Source organism: Corvus moneduloides, chromosome 5, assembly GCF_009650955.1.
Source record: "Corvus moneduloides isolate bCorMon1 chromosome 5, bCorMon1.pri, whole genome shotgun sequence".
Taxonomy (NCBI): domain Eukaryota; kingdom Metazoa; phylum Chordata; class Aves; order Passeriformes; family Corvidae; genus Corvus; species Corvus moneduloides.
This window is the reverse complement of record NC_045480.1, coordinates 14,831,623-14,845,974: the sequence shown is the minus strand read 5'-3', so window position 1 is coordinate 14,845,974 and position 14,352 is coordinate 14,831,623. Positions and strand designations below refer to the sequence as shown.

General features: G+C 39.8%; 1 long non-coding RNA gene across 2 annotated transcripts in view; it reads left to right on the top strand.

Moving 5' to 3' along the window:
- Window positions 1-14,352, top strand: part of LOC116444685 — a 143,523-nt gene that overhangs the window by 84,627 nt on the left and 44,544 nt on the right. For both annotated transcript variants that reach the window (XR_004240444.1, XR_004240443.1), the window contains 2 exons: window positions 8,231-8,303; window positions 8,573-8,614. This is a non-coding gene — a long non-coding RNA (uncharacterized LOC116444685). The remainder of the gene's footprint in view (window positions 1-8,230; window positions 8,304-8,572; window positions 8,615-14,352) is intronic.

Sequence of the window (14,352 nt, the reverse complement as noted above, 5' to 3'; positions counted from 1 at the left end):
ACTACTAATTTATTCCAGGTGAGCTGGAAATACCACATGGTTGGATAATTTTTGTTCCTGTCATCTACAAAAGGCTGCTGATTCATAGGACAGTACTTTATTTCAACGCTGCTCAGTCCTGAAGTGCAATAAACTTAATGGATTAGAGATCAGTGTTTACTGGACACTGAAAGTTTTTTAAGGTTAATTAGCTTACTGTATGTTGATCTGTAATTGTAAGCGAAAACTGTATTACCACTCCATCTTTCAGTAATGATCCGAAACAAAAGATGATTTCAATCTGCTGAGCTGGAGTACACCACCCCTTTTCCTCACAGATCCTGCTTCTTAGTGAGATGTGTGCTAGTGGAAAGGCTAGAAAATAACTACACATAAAAAACCAACACCAATGTGGAACGCTCTTAAGTGCAGAGAGTCTAGAAACTCAGCAGAGAAAAACAAATGTTTTGCCATCTCCTAGTGTGGCTTAGGTGCAAGGACAGAAGACCCAGCAAGGCCAGGCTGGATGAAGTTCTGAACAATCTGGTCTAGTGGAAGCTGTCCCTTCCAACCCAAAAACCATTCTATGATTCTCTACGAGCATCCTCTGAAGATTTGGCTCTTAGTGCATCAGATTTGCACCATGGAGCAAGTGAGTTCTTCACTTCCCAGCTGGAGCTGGATGCTGCTGGGAGAAACAAGGTCATGAGCACCCATCTCTGCAGGATGCCTTGGCAATCTGTGGCTTTCCACCCCACAGTGTCCTGCCACATCCTCCTTCATCCATGGGCATGCACTGCTGCCATTTCTCAGGGCACAACAGCAGCAGGAGCTGCTGAGTGCAGACACCCTTCTTGCTTTGCCCTTGCCATGGCCCTGGCAGAGTATTTGGGCCCCTTCTGCTCTGCCTTTGCTTTTTATATGCATCTTTTCTATTTAAGTGTCACAGATCACTGCACCAGCTGATTAGCCTATACATGAATGGAATATAAAAGAGCAAGTTCCCAACTTGTAGGTAAGACCTTTTGTGAGGTTGACTGGCTAAAAATAAAACGGAAATTGACTCTGAGCTTTTGAGAATCTGTCTCTTCCCCAGGCCACAGGAAAGCAGAGCAAGGGGTAGCACTTCATAATTAATTATGAATTTATAATTAATTTGAAGCCTGAATCAACAACCTACTAGTGGTACTGCTATTATTTCCTCTGGATTCCCACAGTCTATCAGAGAGTTTGAACCTTGCAAGCAGTTTTCAAAATTTCAGGGCCTTTTTCTATTAAGTTTTATATTTTTTTTCCAGCATTTTAGTCTTGTGTAGAACTCTGGATTTTGATCGTTTTTCTCTTTAAGGAACCAGATCAATAGCTGTATTGGGTCTCTAGGCTATACAAGGGAGCACAAACAGTTACACTCCCTGGGTAGGAATGATTGGTTTATTTACGTAGGCTTATGTATTGTTTTTGAAGGTTGGTTCTTTTGACAGATAAACAACGCAAAAATATTCTGTTCTTCTGCAGCACATAATCTGATGTTCATTGTATATGAAGACTCCTTACTCTGTGCTATAAATACAGCAAAACTTCTCTCCCCTCAGAGTTCCGTGGGGCTTAAGCAGACTGGTGGGGTGGGATTTTGAAAAGCACTCAAGGCTGACCTTTTCCTACCCCCCCCCTAACACTGATGGTTAAAATTCCTGCTGACTTCAAGGAGAGTGGATCTGGATCAGTGTTGAACACTTCTGAAAATCCCACCTGTAAAGCCTGCAGAGTTCATTATAGGGGCAAGATTTTGTATAAAGCCCAGCAGGGACACACAGAAATTTTTAGCAGCTTATTAATGGCCTCCACAGTGGATGTGTGTATTGAATTTAATTGGGCTGCATCCCAGTAAGGTCCTGATATGCTTATGATTAATTTTCTCTACAGTCTACCTTTAACTTTTCTTTGAAACTGTATGGACACTCCATATTTGCACTTTTATAAAAGACTGGCAGTGAAATAAAGAATGCAGGTAATTATTATGCCCCAAGGAAGAGCTGTGAGTGAGGTAGACCCTCAGTTAATGGAGCTGGATGGTAGCGATTTGGTGTCAATCCCTCTTGATGTCCTGCTAAAATAAAGTAACATTCAATGTGATACTATTTAATTTTTGTGGGTACAGGCATGGTTAAGTTTCTTTGTATAAGGTCTGGCTAGTAGTGTGAAGACATAAGCATTGAGCACAGTGACACACTTGAAAGGGCAGGTTATATTTATTCTGTGTTGTGTCAAGGGCATGCTGCTTGCTAACTGTAATTAGACAGTGTATCTGGAGGTCTGCGGCCAAGTAGCAAAGATGTCTTTCCAGAGTATAAAAGGACTATTGTGTTAGTCCCTGGTCTCGAAGGGTGTGAAGATGTTTCCCTCTCCTGTCTGTTATTACTCATACTTGGTTACTTTATGTAAATTCAGCGATGAGAGAACTGACAAGACTGCGACATGAAGAAATGTCGCCTTTTTCACTGAAACAGGGCTTTTATTGTTTAGTAATACTGTCTTAGTTCTCTGCAAAGGAAAGAAAGAGATGTTATTGAAAATCCCATAATTAGCAGCTTAAGGTATAAACCATATAGAACCCTGTGTTCTATGATAAACCCCCTAATTAGCTTTGTAGGAACTGTTTAAAAGCAAACAGACATGCATCCTTATCACTAAATAATTATTTGCAAATAAACTCTTTCTCAACACATCTTAGGAAAACACAAGATTATTAGTTGGCAGAGTTAAGCCAACTGAGTAGCTGAAAAAGCATGAAAAGAGCTACAGAAGTTCTTTTCAGAATCCTGCTCTCTTTGGCATTATTTCTCTAAAGCTTGATTTATCAAGAGGAGAATACAGTATTTGGTTTCCCCACAAGTAAGCTCTTTTCATGTTTTGTCTTTGAAATGAAAATCGTCTTTTGGAACAAATATCTGCTCTATCAGATAACTGCATGCTTGTCATCCCTAACAGTGTGCTGGCAGGAAGACTGGGCGAGGATTTTTCTGCAGTACATTGAGTACACAGTGCTGGCATTAGATCAAGAATCAATTCCTCTGATATCGAAATATTGACTTTGCATGGCCAGTCTGATTTAAATGCTTATCATTCTTGACTTTGTAGGCTACATACATACTGCAAACATTTTTCATTGTGGGTCTGAGAATAAACATCTTTACAGCTGCCTGGCCATTTCTAGCAGAGTAACAAAGGGGCTGTGTGCATATACGGGAGCCTGCATGTGTGAGCGAAATTGCCAGCAGATTAATGCAACTGTCACTTCTGTTTAGGGCCCTTTAGAAGAAGTTGAGAAGAGTATTTTTAATACTTGGAATTACACAGCATTGTTTCTCTGAGTGCAAACACAGGTTTCACTGCTCAGTCTGGATAGGTGCTGGCCACTGAGCCGGTGGAAGGGAGAACACAAACAAACCCAAGTGCAATTATTAAAACATTTAAAAATCTTTGCAATGTGAAATACTACTACTTATATTACTACTAATAAAAAAGTAAAGATAATTTCCCATAGGCAATCAGAACACCTATTAAGTTAGCAACGGCGTTTAATTGGCATTATCTCATGCTTCAGTGAGGAAGACAATGGATCTTGTGGGTGCGCAAGTGGAACGCATTTGCATTTCATAGATGATTAAAATAGATTTGATTGCATTTGTCTGAAGCCTGGCAAGTGAGGGCACATCTGCTGCATTCGATGCGCCCTGCGTTTCCTAGGACTAATGGAGTGCACTGAGTCACCGCGAGACGGGCTTTTACCTCTGAAAGTCCCACGGCACCTTCTGCTGCATGGCCAGCTCCTTTGTTAGCCCTGGAGACCTCTTCTTATAAAGAATTGATGTAAAGTAGAGCAAGAAGGGAAGGATTTGAGGCAGTGAACTTGTCTTCATCTGGTTATGCAAGAGCCCTTGGGCTTTCTGCTGCTTCAAGGTAGAATTTATAAGGTGAGATGAAAGGTAATTTAAGTCATTAATTTGCGTTAAGGGCTGGCAGAACAACAACGGTGCATTTAATCTTGCTGTGGAAAAAATTGGTGATTTGAAGAGTAGGGGTCAGAATTAGGGGTCTGATTTCCTCTTCCACTCCGATTTAAAGTGGCTGCTTCAAAATGGAGAGTTTTATTTACTAGAAACATAAAGCTGAGTTGTCTTTGAAAAAAACATCCAAGAACTTTAAAATAATACAGAAACCAATTAATTAATGGTACTAAAATGTTTTCCTCCTGCTTTTCATTACTTTCCCATCTAAATTCAACATTACAACTACACTCCTGGCAGCAGTTCAGGTCAGACTTGTCACCCACCACCTGAGCCCAGTGAAGGACAAGGGCTGCCCTGTGCTTTGCAGGGGGTGATGCCCTCTCCTGTGAGCCCACCTTTCCCTCCCCAGCCCAAAGGCCACTCAGCAGCTTTTTTTTTGGCAGCGCTGTGCTTTTTTGTCAGCCTGTGTAACCACCCAATGGCTGATGCTCTTGTCCTTCTCTATTACTTCCTCCACTGCCCAAGTGTGTCTCCTGGACCCTTACTGGGGTTTTTTGTCTATGGATTCTGCTGTTTATTGTTTTCTCTACTCCAAGGTACCTTCTATTTTTTCTGCCTTTGTGTTCCTTCTGCTCTTGCTACACATTGTGCTCTGCGGTCCCTTATTGTCACGGCATTGCTCTCTTTCATGTGCCAAATGACTGCTCTTCCCTCTTTGAGAAATGTCTCTTAAAAACACATTACCCTTACATCAAAGAGTGACATAAAGATGAGCTGGCTTGACTGGGAGAACCTGGAAAATATGCCTCCTCAGCTGATGAAAGCAGTTTGTTCAGGACACTCATGTTTCAGAATAGCTGGACATGTTCAACAGCAATTATGATGGGTTACTAAAGGAGCAGGTTTCTTGGATGGCTCCTGTGCTGCCACACCCAGTGGTCCCTGCGTGACTGTGGCCATGATTCTGCCCTGCACCCTCAGTGTGGGCTGTTGGTGTTCCCGCCTTTCAGTCCTGGTCCTTGCTCATAGCATCCCTGCCATCACTATGGATCTGTACTGTTGGTGTGGCCCAAGAACTGCGTTACTCGTACTACTCTGGCATTGCTCATTTCCTGCCTTTTCACTCCTTCCATTTCTCAGTTCCCTCAGAACAGCCCTGGCACTGCCCATCTTGGGGTAGTAGAGCAAATAGTCCTTCTGCCATTAGGAGAGCTCAGATACCACCTATGCCTTGTGCTTTTTGCTGGGATGATCCTGCATCCCTTGCTCCCTGAAGTCCTTTTCTCCTGATCATGGCCATGCCTTGTTGCCCTGGACTACCCCTGTATGTGATGTAGGACAAATATTTCCATGGGTTGGGTAGTAGCCACAGGGAGATCAAGCACACAAGCGCTGGAATTTTTTAAAATCATGTTACTTTTGGAAAGAAAGTAACTGGGGATGCATGTCACATTGTTAAAATAATAAATAAAGTTTGCCTGTTGTGAGTCTTATTTTAATCATGTACATGTTGCAATTTTTTCCCTTTTACTTAAATAAAGTATTCCCCTAGAGAAAGACTGCTTGCAAAAAATTTTCTCACCATTTATTGGCAATGCTTTTCCCTTCAGCTTGTTGCTACTTAATCTTAGCCCCTGGAGACAAGTTGCACATATTAACCTGTCAGAGCAATGTTAAAATGGTGTGACACTTAGGAATATATTCACAAAGTCCATAAAACTATCACAATGGTTCTGTTTTTTCTCCTCATCTGGTCATGTACTTTAACAGCATTTCTCCATATACTGTATCTCTCACCCTATTGTTTGTTTAATGTGGTCTCCCAGTTGGAAATGGCTTTTTGTAGGTTTTTGGATCACTGGCCAGAGAAATGTGGGCCCTTGCTTGAGACCATCACTTGGTCTAGGATCCCTAAGACTTCAAGACAGACAGAAGCCATAATCCAAGGCCTCCTTTGAGTACTTCTGCTAGGTTGTAAGTAAAGTATCAAGATAAAAACTAGAGCTGAGTCCTCCTTCTGAATGCTAACTGATGGAGTAGTGTGGGCCATTATCTCCATAAAAAAAAAGGACAAGCTGCCTGACCTATGACTGCTTATGCATAACTCCTTTTATAAATTACTGGTGATATTTGTTTGCTATGAATCCCCCAACGGACCAAGACATCTAACTAAGCTATGTGGAAGGTCTGTTTCCTTGGGTGCAGCTGGGCCTCCTTTCTGAGGATGGAGTGAAAGGTAAGGAAAGGCCAAGGGAAAAAGAGCTTGGATAGTGAAGAATTATGATCAATGGAATCTGCTTTTGAATAATGTTTTCACTCAACGGTTTCAGATTGTTAAATACGAATTTGGGCATCCAGCTTTAGACAAACATTTCAGAGGGGCACTCTGGATCCTGCAGTCAAGAGAAGTCCCCATATAATACAAATTGCTGTTTCCACATGACAACACAGACACCAAACTGAGGGGGAAATATGGCTTTTAGCATCAACAGTGTTTATCTGTGGTAAATGCTTGAGATATTCTTTATCAAGGCATATAAATAAATGTTAGTGTTTAGGCCTGTCCTTGAATCAATGCAGTATGGAATATAAAAATCCTAATTAATACACAGGTCATGAGTTTGTAGATTTCATTTTTATTCAAATAAGAAAAAATGTTTTTTGTCTGCAAGTCAGTGAGCATGTACATGCTAAAAAATTGTTTACCATGTTTCAGAAACACAAACATAAGGCTAAATTAAGCTTGATCAGTCAAGTCTGACTGTTTCCTCTTTAATACATCACGGTTGACAATTCTAATCGTGAAGCTTGCAAGCTGTAGAAAAAGCATAATTTTTATACACCTTTGGGAAAGAGCTGGTAGCTAAGAAGTTTCTTTCTGTATTTCAGAAAGAAAAATGTTCATATGCAACAGAAAGATCTTTATTTGAAGGCAAAAAATAGCACCTCTGTTCATGTGCTCTAATTAACTTGCTGTGATGTCGCTCTGGTGATGGACACAGAAATAGACATTTGCTTTCCTAAATTCTGAAGTAGAAAATGAGGCATGAGTCAGGAGGATACAAGAGGGCAGAACTCATTTTCTTTTAATTACTTTTATTCAGGTTATATCATCCAGCAGCTGTTCAAGTTTCCTCCTGAAATCCCAGCATGTCATTTTTGATGGGACTTACTCTCTTCTCCTTTATAAATATATAAGATTTTTTATCTAAGTGCTGATAGGGAATGTAGACATGATGAACAGTGTTCCCATTCACTGTTGAAGGATATAATTGGCTATCAAGTCTCTGACAGTAAAACAGAGGAGGCAGAAACTCTGCAAAAAATGTGGCCAAATAATATGAGAGTTCTCATTACTAAGCAAATAGCCAGGGAAGTGTCTAACTGTTCCTCAACTTGGCATACACGGGCACCAAGGCCTGCTTTGGGGAAAAGCAGTGAGAGTCATAGCTGCATGGCAAGTTTTAGATGGCTATGAAGGCTTCACCTCAACCTCTGCTTGGCACCAGAGCTTCAGGGAGCTTTGCCCACTGTGACACTAGATGGAGCTGGCAAAATTAAAGCTGTAACCATGTGAATGTTACACCCAGTGGCTCTCTCTGCTTTTTAGTCTGCCAGGCAGGTTTGGCTGATGGCAGAGGATGGCCCTCCAGGGGTGCAGCCCTGCTGAATACTTGCCAGGCTTCTGGCCACTGTCACCAGTGTCTGATTCAAGCCCTCAGTCCCAGTGCCTCTGCTCTCCTTCTCTGAAATGAGAATAGCATGACTCTGTTCTCCAGCAACAAATGAAAATAAAGACATAATGCCTTATGAACCACCACATGTATCTGCAGCTGAGGCCCACCACGTGTCTATAAATGCTGCTGAAGGCAGTCAGTGCCCCTGAGAAGCAGCAATCCTGTAGAGAAGGCAATGGATGGACTTGCTGAGGACTGAGTGGACTTACCACTTAAAATATTTCCAATAATTTTCCCGCCTTTTTAGAAAGAGTAGGAAAATTTGAATAAACATTACTTAGAAAAATTCTGGTTTTCAGTTCCTCTTATGTTGTGGCTGGCTTCTTCTAGTGATGGACAAAGGACTGAACCTTCTCTGTGTGTCAGTGGACTTATTTTTCACTACAAGGTCTGTAAGCACAGTCTCTTGCAGGAGAGCAGTTCCATGGTTTTTTGTGGATAGTTCTTTTCCATGCCCTCTTGGGAGATTGGGTGACAAGTAACTGCCTGGCCTTCTAATTTCAGATGTGACCCTGAAGGAGTACAGAGTGCCTGAAACAGTATGAAAAAGGATATGTAGAAGATCTTAGAAGTACAGGTAAGTGAAAAAAAAGAAAGAAAAAGCCCTGAAAATAAGAATATCTGTATAGAAGCCGCATTATCTGTACTGTTTGAGGGTATTTGGAAGTCTGTAAGGTCTCTGAAGCCTATTTTCTATGTACATTTAGGATGCCATGACAATATAAATCAATATTTCGGTATTTAAAATCTAGGAAATGAAATGTGTATAAAATGGAACTGCCCGAATGAATTTTGACAGCCTCTCCTACATGCATTATTTATCTTATACTGTTTTATTTTTTACAGATGTGGATGGTGACTGAACTGCTGCTGTAAACTTGTACCCAGGTAGCTTTAAAACACATATTATTGGCTGAGTTCATAGTAATAATGTAGTTTAGTTATAAAACTGTTTGTTACAAACAACTTTACAAGATTTAAATATATATCGAACTACTGAATATATGAGAACCATTTTCTTCCATACCTGAAATGCTCTTATATGGAATGGGTGATTCATAGCTGATCCAGAACACACATAAAACTTCTGAAAATATATTTAGCAAAGGAAGTGAAGGCTATTTTAAATTTATGTTGATCTGGAATTAGAATGTGCCTACAACAGTGGAACTTAACACACAAACCCCACTGAAGAGAGAGAGTACTGTATCCTTAGGATTTACAGACTGACCAGGGATTTGATTTAATTTTCTACTTCCAAAGGGCTGCCTTAGCCCACCATCACAAGCAGCATGTTGCGCCTCTGGTTTCCCAGCCCAACAATGGCATCACTGTAAATCAGCACCTCCAGGTTTTACAGCACAGACCTCTGTCCTGAAGGTTCCACCTGACCTTGGGCCCATCCTTGTTCAGCTTCACTGTTGCTGGCATCAGCCTCTCTGAGTCAAACATTGAGGCTCAATACTACATTTAAACCCTTAAGTCCACTCTGGTTTAGCACTTTCTTCTTTTTTTTTTATTATTCTCTGTTTAAGCTTTTTTCCTCCCCCCTGCAAGCTGCATACATTTAAGGTTCTTCCAAATGGATGCAAATGGCTCTTATTAGAAAAACAGAAACCAGAAAATCACTCCTGGATAAAAGCTATGCCCAGCATGTTTTAATGTTCAAATTAGAGTACCCTTCCCCAGTGCTAAAATGGGGTTTATAATGGCAATGCTGACATCCTTACCAGACTCTACTGGCCTGTTGCTCTTTTGTCCTGCAAGTTATTAAAATCTAGCCTGGTTGCCTAAGAAACAGGATAGCTACTTAGCAGATATTTAGCCATCAGTAAAAATTAATGTCCAATGTATTTATTGGAAAAACACACTTAATTAAGCGCTCAAGTTATACAAGCCACCCACCAACTACAAGTGTGTTCTGGCAACAGAAGTGCTGTTGTTACCCGGGTTCTGCTTCATGATGTTATTTTCTTAAGTAAATGCATTTTTCAGCCTAACAGTTCTGGCTACAGCATATTGATAATATAACTCTGCACTAAAGGGAGATATAATATTTTTAGTCTCTTTTTCCAGTTACCAGTAGTTCATTAGTGACACTGTGGTGAGTGTGTTGATTCATTAAGAGTCTTTTCATTAACAGTCTGACAGTCATATGTAGAAGAAAAAGCCAGGAAAAGTAACAAGGCACTCAGCATTTTCTTCTGCTTCTTTGATACTTGTATCTTTTGTAATGTCAACAGATGAGCTGGAAGCATTCAGGACTTTAAGTTTTAAGCCAAGCTTGAGTGTGTCCAGTCTATTTTTTCTTAATTTGCACACTTAATGTGATTTCAGGGGCAAATTTCTATTTTGCATGTGTATGAGGTCTAGTAGATGGCAACTGCATGGGAAAATCAGATGTGAAAGTTCTGTTCTTAAATTGCTTTTAATCGGAGTCTTGAAGACTAACATGGAAACACCAGGGAAAATATGACTTTTGCTATGTTATTTAAATAGGCTGTTAGCCATATCCCTAAACTTTATATGGCTTTGGATAGATTAGGAGCTCTCTTCTAAGCTATCAAATATATCATACTTACGTAAATTCCTAGCAAATATATAAATATGTATTTTTCATTGTTTATAATTGCCATTTAATTGTAGGACCAAATTCCATAGCTTAACATTTATACAACGCCTGATACTTTAAGCATTGCACAAATATTAACTAATTAATAAAAACATCTGAGCAGCTCTTCTGAGACTGTCAGATTCCAAAGAACTAAATTCCTCTTCTTAAAAAATGGGACTGTTCAAGCAAACATGCTGTAAGCTTTTAAACCTCAAATCCAAAATGACACAGTGGGACACCATTTCATGCCTGAAACCTGAGCACAAAGCCTTTATTTTTCCAAGGTATTTTTTTTTTTCCAGTCTTGTAAATAAATACTAGGTAATGACTTAGGAAGCAGAGGGGAGGCAGGGCAGAGATGAACTTGACATTGGCACTTACTTTGTTTTCATCTACATATAGTGTTTCACAGAAATATAATATTACATTGACTTATGTATTCATTCAATCATTAAATTCTACAGGACTCTTCAGTTCTGTCATCAAAAAAGCAAAAAAAAAACCTGCAAAGCAAACTGTATGGATTTAACCTTCATTCTCCTTCATGAGAATCCATCAAAAAAATTTGTGGCCTTTAAGTACTTTACGAAGTTATTTTGGCTTTGAAAGTTCTGATTTAGTGATGTAAAACTATGTGGTTATCTCTGGCTTGCAAACAAATCTGAAAAAACCCAAACCCCGCCCAAACCACATTGTTTGATAATTTAAGCTACACTGGCCCTTATGTTTTCCTACTTACGGCTTTGCTTTCCGTGATAATCTTACAATTCTGGTCTCCTCTGTCTCAGACAAAGAGATGACACTTCAGAACATGCGTGAACAGCAAGCTGCTATTGCTGTATTTTTATATTCAGCATTGTGTCTATAGAACAATCAGGACAAAGCAAATCTCTGCTGTTGGCATGCTGCAATTTAAGGTGGACACAGAGTGGTAGAAGATGAGAGTGAGCAAAGGGCAAAAACTCGCTTGAGGAGAAGGGGGTATAACTGGATTTTTGTTTTGAAATTTTTACCTTGGAAGTTATCTTTTTGAGAAATATTTTCTTTAATATTTTGTTGTTTAAAATAGAAATGTTAGGGAATAGTAATTTTTAATTTTTGGTTTCCTACTTTCCTTCTCCCCCCTGTCCTCTGAGCCAATATGGAGATGATGAATTTTTAATCATTATTTGCCAATTTCAGAACTTAGGAGGCTCTTTATGTGTATATCTGATGAAAAAAAATTAATCTGGAAGATGTTTTTACAGAACTTTTTCTGTTTTTTAAAAAAACTTATAAACATACTTTCCATTTTGGGAGCAGTGTCAGCCGTAATTGCAAGGCTGCAAGCATGGCATAGAGGCTGCAATATCACCTTAGGTTTATTTCACGTGGGGAGTAGTGTTAAGGATGGATGCTTTGGTAGCAGGGAGCCTCAGAAATGTAATTCAAAAATTAAATTGCAAAAAGGGAGTTGAGGAAATGAAAATGACACTGACATAAGCATCTGGAATCTCAGAAACCATCCGACAGTTTGATCTGTTGCCATGTTGTCTCCATGTCTAATTAAAGAGCAACAATATATACAAGACAATTTAAAAATAGTGAAAAAATATTAATGTAGATGTGATTTCACAAGAGATGTGCCATTTATTTTGTTTGGCAGCCAGGGATAACTGAATGAGAGTGAGAGCAGGAGGGTATGATGGCAGCACATTCACTACCTAAGTAGGATTTCGGCTCTAGAGCAGCTTTGTGCAACTTCTGATCAGAGTTTCCCTTCATATTTCTCAACCTGCTACATCAATATTTATACATTTTGGATAATCAGCCAATATCCTACAGCTCAATCTACTTTTTTTGGTGTGTATTGTCTTTCCAGGGAGCTATGTTTAAGCTTGTCATATTCCATGAATACCACCTCAAGCATAAACTCTGGGCTCCCATGTATCAAGATCCTTATAGCAAGATTTGGCTGCATGGTGAAGACAAGCGTTTAATAGTATGAGACAAACAGAGATTAAAAAAAATATCTTCAAATGAGACACCCTATACACAACTGTCTAGAGCAGAAGGGAAATTAATAATCACTAAGTGTGAATTTACAAGGTCTCTTCACATTAATAAATTAAAATACTCTCAAAAGAGGATCAGCAGATCTTAGCAGACTGGAAAACAACTATGGAGCAGAAACACAAAATAATTAAAAAGTAGAGGAATTCAGGATTGGCCATGCATGATCAAAGTTGTGTTACTGTACTTGGAACAGAATCCCTGCAAATAGAGCTTAAGGCCTTCCAAACCACAGGAAATTATTTTTAGCCTAATCACGTGACTGTGCCCTAAATCTGCAGTTCTTAAATATTTGATAGATATTAATTAACATATTAACAAAAATATGCATTTAATCAAGATGAGGACATCTGTAAAAATTATCCCCAAATATCCCAAATGTTTATGAACTTACTCACATCAGTGTGATGTGAGAGCCCAAGGCTTATTCTCAGTGGCTCTGCTAATGGATCCTGTCCTGCCTTGAGCTACTGGCAGCAAGTTTGTTGTATAGGGGATGAGCAAAATGTGCTGCTTTGCTTTTTGGGCTGTGAGGCACCTCAGAACCCTTGTGTTGGAAAAGGAGAAATGCATAGGTTCCCACCCACTATTTTGCACCTTTTCCTATTTTTAGAAACAGTTTTTTACTATCCATGTGAATAATTTCTTGTGTTATTGAGGAGGACTGAATAATCTGCCCTTTTTCACTCTGATTATAATTTCATCAGAAAGCTGACATATTCTGCTCCAGATCCTCAGCTGGCAAGAGTCAATAGCTACCCCACAGCTGGAGTGGGTCTAGTTTATATCAACTTTTGGAAGGTCAATGTAGCAATTCTTGGAAGATATTTAAAGTTCTATTTCTTGGTGCATTTTTCCTAATTACTTTGTTTTTGTTTGTTAGATTTTGTCTTCTTCATATGTTTTTTCAGTTCTAAAATCCAATCTTCTTTTTCAGCAAAGGAAAATCCCTGTGCTCTCCACAGCACTATTTTAGAACAACACTTTGCTTTCAGTTAGAAACTATGCTGATGATTTTGATTTCTTTCATTTTTCTTATTGCTATTGATACCTGCAGCTGCTGAATTTTTTAACATGCTTATATTTTAAAAAATACTTTTAATAAAGAATAGTTTGAAGTGTCCCAGGCTGCTGTTCAAGAAATCTCACAATTCACAGTTTTCAATTCACTTTCCATTGGAGAGCACTCTCACATTCACTGTCAAAGGGCACTACACAATATCCAGACAGTGTGGAGAAGTCCTTAGGGACCATGCAATATGACGGAGGGGGGCACCCACAGGAGAGTGTTGTGGGATTGTGCCACTGGAAGAGGTGAACTTTCAGATGTATTACAAAAGCAAATATAAGCAAATTTTCTGCCCATTCATCTGGCTGTCGGAGCAGTGCTACTCATGAAGCAGCTGGTGAAACAGCAGGAGGTGGGTGTGCAGGTGAAGGCAGCAGTTGAGTTTGAGATCATTTAGAACACAGAGAGATGTCTGAACTGAAATGAGCAATGCAAAAATAGGTACTGCAGAAAATAAGAGGAAACTGAGGTGAATAAGGGCATTTAACAGACATGAAGTTACTGGGATTAGACTAGAGAGTGTTGTGCTGTGGGTGTTACCAGTGCTACCAGCACCCAGCACTTCATGCAGTGGTTGCTGATGAAGGGCATCTCCTTACACAAGACAAAGTACTGGAGTAGACAGAGTTGTTCAAAGGCATCTTCCAGGCCAGTGGCAAAACCTGGGGTGCATCTCACTCTCCAAAGATTCTCCATTGCTGTAGGCACAGAGCCTGAGCCTGAGCACTGGCATCAGCATTGGGATGGAGCAGCAAGGAGCCATGTGGGGGTTTTTTGAGTTAGCTTGGACTATGAGTTTTAATCACGCTTCTGGAGACCAAGATGAAGAGCACTCAGTCCTTTTGGCTAATAGTGACCATAAACTGTCTGAATAGCATCATGTCCTCACTC